General features: G+C 42.7%; 1 protein-coding gene across 1 annotated transcript in view; it reads right to left on the bottom strand.

Moving 5' to 3' along the window:
- LOC120045781 (SRC kinase signaling inhibitor 1-like) overlaps positions 1–8,857 on the bottom strand; it is a 41,280-nt gene that overhangs the window by 17,763 nt on the left and 14,660 nt on the right. The gene's annotated exons all lie outside the window — the stretch shown is intronic.

The following is an 8,857-nucleotide window of genomic DNA, read 5'->3' as shown; positions in this document are numbered from 1 at the left end:
TGTCTTGGACTTGTGATTTCATGAACATTTTATTATATGATATCCCTGTGGCTTTAGGCTAGGCTATGCTAGTCAGCTTTTGTGATGGGGGGGATCCCGGATCCGGGTTTGGGAGGTGTTAGAGGTTAAAGGTCTCTAAAACAATCCCAGACAAAGATACAACAGCACAGCTGTTTCCTCAGGATGAGACAACTGCATAAAACAAAATGACGACGCAGCCACCAAAACTGTTGTAATAAACATATTTTACAAAGCTTCAAACACATGTATTTAAGTGTGAGCTGAGGAGTTAAACTTGTTGAATTAATTTTGAGTGCACACTAGCCAAGAAACAATTTACACTAAGAAATGGAGCGATATAAATAGGCCTATCTAATATTAATGCTATGTAAATTATGTGGTCTTAAGTGGTTTTAAGTGCCAGATTCACCAGTATCCACTCTACAGAGAATTAGAGGAACCAACATAACACTAGTTATGCTAATGCTAACAAACGAAGCTAGCAGAACACTAGCTAGACAGACTTCCATTGAAATGCAGGTGACCATTGAGCCTTCAGACTTTACCTACCCAATTTAAACCACAGAGAGAAGATAAGATGATGAAGATGTGAGGACAAGTGAGGATGAGGAAGAGGACCTCTTGTTACAGCTATGCGTGGCAGGAGCTGCTAGAGCAGGTTGTTTATAATGAATCCCTACCGACAGATATTTTCCAGCCCAAAGACTACAGTAATGAGCTCCCACAGTGCTCTGTGAACACTGCTCACATTCAGTTATGCATCTGTTGTCTCCCCAACCGCCACCGTTGCTTTGATTTGTTGTTCCTGCAATAGGCACACCCAAACTGCACATGGGGGTATGCTCACACACACACACACACACACACACACACACACACACACACACACACACACACACACACACACACACACACACACACACACACACACACACACACACACACACACACACACACACACACACGCACACACACGCACGCGAAATGTACATACACACACACTCGTCACAAATTGAGCAGGAAGACGGATTGCGAGTGGTGCCCCTCATTTGTGTTGAGATTTACGGTCTGTGTGTCAACCAGAAGCAGTGCACCTTCTGCTTCTAGCATCCCACAAGCATCAAGCTGTTGAGAAGAGAAGTTGGTGGCATGAGGGAATTACAAAGTTTGTGGTTAGTCAGCTGTAGAGAGAGGATGGAGGGAGCGGGAGAGGTGTGTGAGAGAGAAAGAGAGAGAGAGATAGCGAGAGAGAGAGAGTGAGAGAGTGAGAGAGAGAGAGAGAGAGAGAGAGAGAGAGAGAGAGAGAGAGAGAGAGAGAGAAAGAGGGAGATGAGAGCGAGAGAAAGAAAGAGAGAAAGCGAGAGGAGAGAGAGGCAAAAGGAGGAAGACAGATTGCGAGACCAAGCGAGAGATACTTAAGCAGAGAATGAGAGGAAAAGTCGTAAAGTGCAACAAGATGGTTGACTTCCTGTCGGCTCTTTCCTAATTAGTTCTCATTTCAGTGTGCAGGCAGCAGCTGTGGAGAGGCTCAGAGGGCAGGGCTCCTCTCCATGCGCTCCTGGGATCCAGAAGACAAGCTTGACTGCGCTCTGTATGCCCACGTTTTATTCCCGCTGTGTCTGTCTACATTACAAGCTGACATTTTCTCTGGGGTAACGCCCAATAAACTCCCCACCTCCATCCTCTTCAATAGCACAATCCAAGGGAGGAGAGGGTGGAATTGGCGAGGAACGAATGGGAATGTCGTTTCCAAAGTGAAAATCTCTGGGGGAATATAAATACATATTTTTTGCAGAATGCCTGGACATTTCACAGGAGTGCATATTTTTCCAATTCCACCCATGCCCTCGATAATCATGACCATGTTTCTGCCTGTGCAATTAAACTTGGATAGATACTGTAATAAACTTCTCCATCCAATGAGGATAATTGAACCCCGCAAAAAAATCTATAAGTTCTTCTGAGCCTGTCACACTGTTATAAGTCCGTTTGGTTGTCGTAAAATCTTATGACCTGTTATAACAGTGTTTTGTCATGATGTCAACAGCCTTGTGAAGGCATTCTTTTCTGCTGCAGAAGAACTCATGACCTCCTTTATGTCTTGGAAGGCCATTCCGTCTCATGGATTCTCTCTTGGTTTATGACAGTGCTTCTCTCACCTGACTCTAGCTAAGGCTGGGTAATCTTTACTGGAGATCTCATGGTCTTTTGCGTAAAACATCAGTCATGGTGCAGTGTTATCTGTGTCAACAGGAGGAACTATGCAGACAGTAGATACAGCTTCCATTCCAAAGAGAAAATACCAAAACTATCATATGTATGACACTGGACAACCATATAAGCAATATAACTGGAAGTCAATCATTTGTCCAATAACAGGCAACACGTTTAGTGATAAGTTTAGAAGCAGTGGGAAAGTGTCACTCATGTGCACAATCATTTCTTACCTCTGTGTCCCTTCTTGGGGGTCTCTGTATGACTACAGGTCTCAAACTGTTAAATGTCTCAAACTATTTCTTCACAATCCTCTCTCTCTCTCTCTCTCTCTCTCTCTCTCTCTCTCTCTCTCTCTCTCTCTCTCTCTCTCTCTCTCTCTCTCTCTCTCTCTCTCTCTCTCTCGTCGGAGTGCATGCTGGGAGTGAGTCGTCAAGCAGGAGTGATTGTGAGAGCGACTGGAATTCTTTTCACTCTATTGGGTTTTGGTATGTTTATATATATATATTGATTAGTTTAGTTGTTTTAAGGGTATCTTGTTTAACTATCACTAAGCACGTATAAGGGTGGTGGGATCGTTGAGGTTGTTTTTTTTCGCGAGGGCACAACCAGCGGGTGGGGCTGGTTGAAATGGCCACTCGTGGAAGTTTGGAGTATGAAAAACTTAGTCGGCGCAATGGAATAAAAATTCCTGCAGCGGCTGGGTGTTCAGTGGAAGAATGTAGCTTGGCTGTGGGTGCTATCATTGGGTATGATAGCATCAAATCAGCCTCAAGGATGAATAGCGCAGTAGTGATATTCTTAGATTCCATTGAAAAGGTGAATACGATGGTTGAGAGAGGTGTTGTGTTGCGGGAGACACAGACGCCGGTATTTCTGCTTATGAATCCGGCGAAGAAAGTTATATTGTCTAACGTACCACCATTTGTTAGAGATGAAGTGTTGGAGCGAGAGTTATCTCGTCATGGTCAAATTGTATCTACAATAAAGAAGGTTCTGTTTGGATGCAAATCTCCGTTGCTGAAACATGTCGTGACTCATAGGAGACAAGTGCATATGATCTTAAAAAAGGACGTTGATGAACTGAATTTAGCGTTCAGTTTTAAGATTGATGGATTTGATTATGTTTTTTACGCTTCTACTGAATCAATGAAATGTTTTGGTTGTGGAAGAGAGGGGCATTTGGTGCGTAGTTGTCCCGAGAATGAGCGCGCAGAGCCTGGTAGTAGCTCTAGTGATGGTGCAGCTAAAGCATCAACGCGAAGGGATGAACATGTTAAGGGTGCAGGGGAACGGAGAAGGTGGGCAGATGTGGTTGGAAAAGTAGGAGAGGAAGGCATTGTGGATAAGGGGGCAATTGTGGTAGATCAGAACAAAGAGGGAGGGGAAACAGTAGGTGAGATGGCGACTGCCGTCGCTGAGGTGGTGCTGGAAAATGAAATTGGAGATAAAGAGGAGATTGAAATAACGGAAAAGGAAGCAGCTGTTTTCAAAGTACCGAGGAGTAAGAGGAAGAATTTAAGGGGTGGTGAAGGGTCTAATTCTAAGAGGAAGGTAGAGATTGATAAATTAGTTGAAGATGAACAGGTTGTAGAGATGGTGGAGTTCTCTTCTGGAGAGGATAGCGAGAGTGAGTCATCTGACGCGTCACAACAAAATAGCGAGATAACTGGGGTGGAAGGGAGGTATGGGATTAAGAAGGTATGTCAATTTCTGAAGTTGACAAAAGAGAAGAAATATATGCAGGATTATACTATAACTGATTTTTTCCCTGAAAGTGAATTGTTTACTGAATCAGCAAAGTTTCTGATGTCAAAAATTACAGGGGGAGGTTTGACAAGCCCTGAAATTGCTAGACTCAAGAAAGTGGTTACGAGAGTGATAAGTGATGTAAATTCTAAAGAAAATGAAAGAGTTCAGTTGCAGTTTTAACTCTGTAAAGAGATGTGGTGTCTGTATCTTCCTCTGTATATTTTTTTCATCCATGAGCAGTTTTAAGATTTCTTCTTTAAACGTAAATGGGGCAAGAGATGGTAAAAAAAGAGCAATAGTGTATCAGTTAATTAGGGGAAAGGGAAGTGACATAAATTTTCTACAAGAAACGCATAGTAATTTGGAAAATGAAGTTATGTGGCAACAGGAGTGGGGGGGACAGTGGTGTGTAGTCATAAAAACTCAAAAAGTGGGGGTGTGGCTATATTGTTCTCAAGAGGGTTTTTGCCTTTGTCATATGAGGTTGAAGAGGTAGTTGAGGGGAGGTTATTAAAAGTAAGAGCAAGGTATGAAAACATCACTATGTGTCTGATAAATGTATATGCCCCAGTGGTGGCAGTTGAGAGGGTATGTTTTTTAGAGACATTATCAAATACCATTGAGAAATGTAACAATGAAGATTATTTATTTATTGCTGGGGACTTTAACTGCACAGTCAGCGATTTAGATAGAAATCACCAAGAACCTCATATAGCCTCAAGGAAGTTTTTAAAACGCCTCATTGTAACACATGAACTGTGTGATATTTGGCGGAGTCAACATGGAAGCACAAGGCAGTACACCTGGGCGCATGTGAGAGAGAACACCATCTCTATGGCCAGGTTAGATAGGTTTTATTGTTTTGAGCATCAATCTCAGGTCTGTAAATCAAGTGTGATAACCCCAGTGGGATTTTCTGATCATTGTTTAATAACAGAGGTGGTGTTCATTAACGATGTAAAACCCAAAAGCGCATACTGGCATTTTAATATAACTTTATTGAGTGATGCTCACTTCAGGAAATGTTTTAGTTTTTTCTGGGAAAGGTGGAGGTCTCAAAAGGCCAGTTTTGTATCCCTTCAACAGTGGTGGGATATAGGGAAAATCCATAATCAATACACGAGGAATGTCACCAAGGATATCACCAGATCAATGAAAGCCCTAGAGTTTGAAATAGTGGAACTCATGGCGTTGGGTGAGACCACAGGAGATCGAGGCCATACTCAGGCCCTCAAGAGGAAAAAAGCTGCATTGGCAGACCTGCTGGGTATCAGAGCACAGGGGGCATTGGTGAGAAGTAAGTTTCAGGGAATCTCTGAAATGGATGCCTCATCCAAATTTTTCTTTGGTTTAGAGAAAAAGAATGGACAAAGAAAAAGTATTCATTGTCTCAAATCAGCTGTTGGACAAGAGCTCAATAGCCCTAGTGAAATTAGAAAGAGGGCAGTAGAGTTCTATGCTGAGCTCTACAAGTGTGAGTACAAAGAGGATAAAACAGTGACACAGCAGTTCCTTGATGGGCTCCCACAGGTGGCTGCAGAAGCTCAGGTTGAGCTTGAGCAACCATTGTCTTTGCAGGAGTTATACACTGCATTAAAAGGCATGGAAAATGGAAGAGCACCAGGCATTGATGGGCTTCCCGTTTACTTTTTTAAGTCTTTTTGGGCTATGTTGGGAGAGGATTGGCTAGCAGTAGTTAATGATAGTTTAACCGGAGGGTTACTACCAATAAGCTGCAGAAGGGCTGTCCTCACCCTACTGCCCAAAAAGGGTGACCCTAGGGAGGTGAAGAACTGGAGGCCGGTGGCTTTATTGTGCACTGATTATAAGATCCTGTCCAAGGCTTTGTCCAACAGGCTGAGGGAGGTGATGGGGCAAATCATACATACGGACCAGTCCTACTGTGTTCCTGGCAGGCAGATAGGGGATAACATTTCTCTGATTCGTGATTTTTTGGACGTCTCTAGGGCTATTGGGTTGGATGCTGGTCTAATTTCAATTGATCAGGAAAAGGCATTTGACCGAGTTGAACATCAATATTTATGGCACACGTTTGAGGCGTTTGGGTTCAGCTCTGGTTTTATTGCCATGATAAAGGTGATATATGGTGACATTGAAAGTGTATTGAAAGTTAACGGTGGTTTGAGTGCTCCTTTTAAAGTGTGTAGAGGTATTAGGCAGGGATGTTCTTTATCAGGGATGTTATATGCCATTGCTATAGAGCCACTACTAAATAGCATTAGAAGTCGCATTGAAGGGGTGTACCTTTCAGAGGATATTCCTCCTATTCGTCTCTCAGCATATGCTGATGATGTAGTTGTTTTAGTGAAAAATCAAGCGGAGGTGGATAGTTTGAGTCTAATGGTTGATCGTTTTAGGGGAATATCCTCTGCAAAGGTAAATTGGGAAAAGAGTTGTGCTTTACAGATTGGAGAATGGTCTGGAGGGATCATGGCTTTGCCAGGGGGGCTGGAATGGTGTAAGGGAGGTTTTAAGTATCTTGGAGTGTACCTAGGAGATGAGGGGACTATGGAAAAAAATTGGATTGGGGTGGTTGAAATGGTGGAAGGGAGGATGAGGAGATGGCGTTGGTTGCTATCTCGTATGTCATATAGGGGGCGAACTATTATAGTTAACAATGTGATTGCCTCTGCACTATGGCATCGGTTGTCAGTTTTAGAACCACCATCTGGCCTTCTAGCTAAGATACAGGCAATTATTGTGGATTTCTTTTGGGATAAATATCACTGGGTTCCACAAAGTGTTTTGTATTTGTCAAAAGAGGAGGGGGGACAAGGTCTTGTACATCTTGCTAGTAGGGCTGCTGCTTTCCGGTTTCAGTTTATTCAAAGGTTGCTTTATGGACCGGAAAATGTGGTGTGGAGAGGGGTGGCAGGTCTTGTATTACAGAGGGTTGGAGGATTAGGTTTAAAGAAGGCTTTATTTCTGGTTGATAGTAGCCAGATTTCTAGGGAGGGAGTACCTCCGTTTTACAGAGGTCTTCTCAGAGTGTGGAGCATAATGAAGGTATCCAGACGAATTCCAGCGGAGTCAGTGCATTGGCTGTTGGAGGAACCTCTGGTGTATGGGACAAGACTGGATTGTACAACTGCAGCTGTTCCACATTTCTCCAAGATTCTGGTGAAGGGCAAAATCATCACCTTAAAACAGTTAATGGCCATGGCTGGGCCCGCCTTAATGGATGGAAGACGGGTGGCTGAACATTTGGGGGTGAGGTCGGAAAGGATTGTCGGACAAATGCTGGGAAGCTGCAGGAAGGCTCTGTCAGCGGAAGAGTGGGGTATGCTTAATAGCCACAAGAAGAAGGTACAAGATGAAGACGTCTCATTTCCAAGACTAGGGATTACACCAAATATCTCAGAGTCAGAAAGAAAGGCGGTATTGCTGGATTTGAGAGGGTTGGAGGAGGTGGGTTTGGATGAGGTGAATGGGAAGGACTTGTATAGGGGGTGTGTCAAGGTGTTGAATAAAGATAAATTGAAAAACAGAAAAGACACTCCATGGAGGGTAAAATTGGGAATTGATGACAAGGTAAAGCCAGCATGGAGAGCACTGTACAAACCACCGTTACAAAAAGGTACTGGTGATATGCAATGGAGGGTTTTACATGGTATCATTGCAGTTAATGCTTTTGTATCTGTTATTAACTCAGATGTTAGAGATGGATGTCCTTTTTGTAATATAAGAGAAACCATTTTTCACTGTTTTATGGAGTGTGAGAGGATAAAACCTCTATTGGAAATGATGGAATCTTTGTTTAAAGCTGTAGGGGAGATTTTCAATAATACTGTTTTTATTTTGGGGTTTCAATATAGTAAGCAACAGAAAAGAAAATGTCAACTGTTAAATTTTATTTTGGGACAAGCTAAGATGTCAATTTTTCTGAGTAGGAAACATAAGATAGAAACGGGATATGGGCAGGATGTAAGATGTGTTTTTAAAGGATTAGTGAAAGCAAGAATAAAAGTGGATTTTGAGTTCTTCTCAGCTGTAAAAGATCTCCCATTGTTTGAGGAGAAGTGGGCCTACGAAGGAGCGCTTTGTTTTGTAGAGGAGGGGAAATTATTTTTTGTTGATGAAATAAGTTGAATGTATATGTTCTTTTGTATTTTTATTTATTTTGTTTAGGAATTACATTTGTTGTTTCTGAAAAGGCAGTGTGTCATTATTTATGTTAACACTTGAGTATAAAATAAAGGTTTTATAAAAACTCTCTCTCTCTCTCTCTCTCTCTCTCTCTCTCTCTCTCTCTCTCTCTCTCTCTCTCTCTCTCTCTCTCTCTCTCTCTCTCTCTCTCTCTCTCTCTCTCTCTCTCTCTCTCTCTCTCTCTCTCTCTCTCTCTCTCTCTCTGATTGGCTGGCTTCCTCAATGTGGATTCTCTCAGACCAATAAGTAGAATATGTGATGATTGATAAGGTAGCATTGTATAGCTGTGCCCCGAACCTGTCTCCACCCCCTGCACCCCTTCCTCACTTCCGTCTCCGCCCCCCCTGTGGATCTCGGGCAATTTCATGGGCATTGCTACCCTGCAGTCCTGGCATACCTTTCCAGCGAGCTCTGTAATTGGGGGACCTTTGACCTCAAGGATGTGTTTTTGAGCACAGGTTTAACCAGCATACTCTAATCATCTAATGTACAATAATAGTCAGTGTATCCCTTGTGGGAATACACAAGTGCTCCACTCGTGGACAATCCCCCTCAAGCTAGTTGTGTCCTTGTATCCAATCCTTGTGAGAGAGTTGTATACATGAAACCGATCCCACCTCATATAACCTTTGTCTAAGTACAATTATATAAAGAAGCATTGGGAGAACTTTTCTAAGGATTTTAATTTTGCTTCTCCAGTTTA

Source organism: Salvelinus namaycush, chromosome 4 (assembly GCF_016432855.1).
Source record: "Salvelinus namaycush isolate Seneca chromosome 4, SaNama_1.0, whole genome shotgun sequence".
NCBI classification, from domain to species: Eukaryota; Metazoa; Chordata; class Actinopteri; order Salmoniformes; family Salmonidae; genus Salvelinus; species Salvelinus namaycush.
This window is presented reverse-complemented; position numbering and strand designations above follow the sequence as displayed.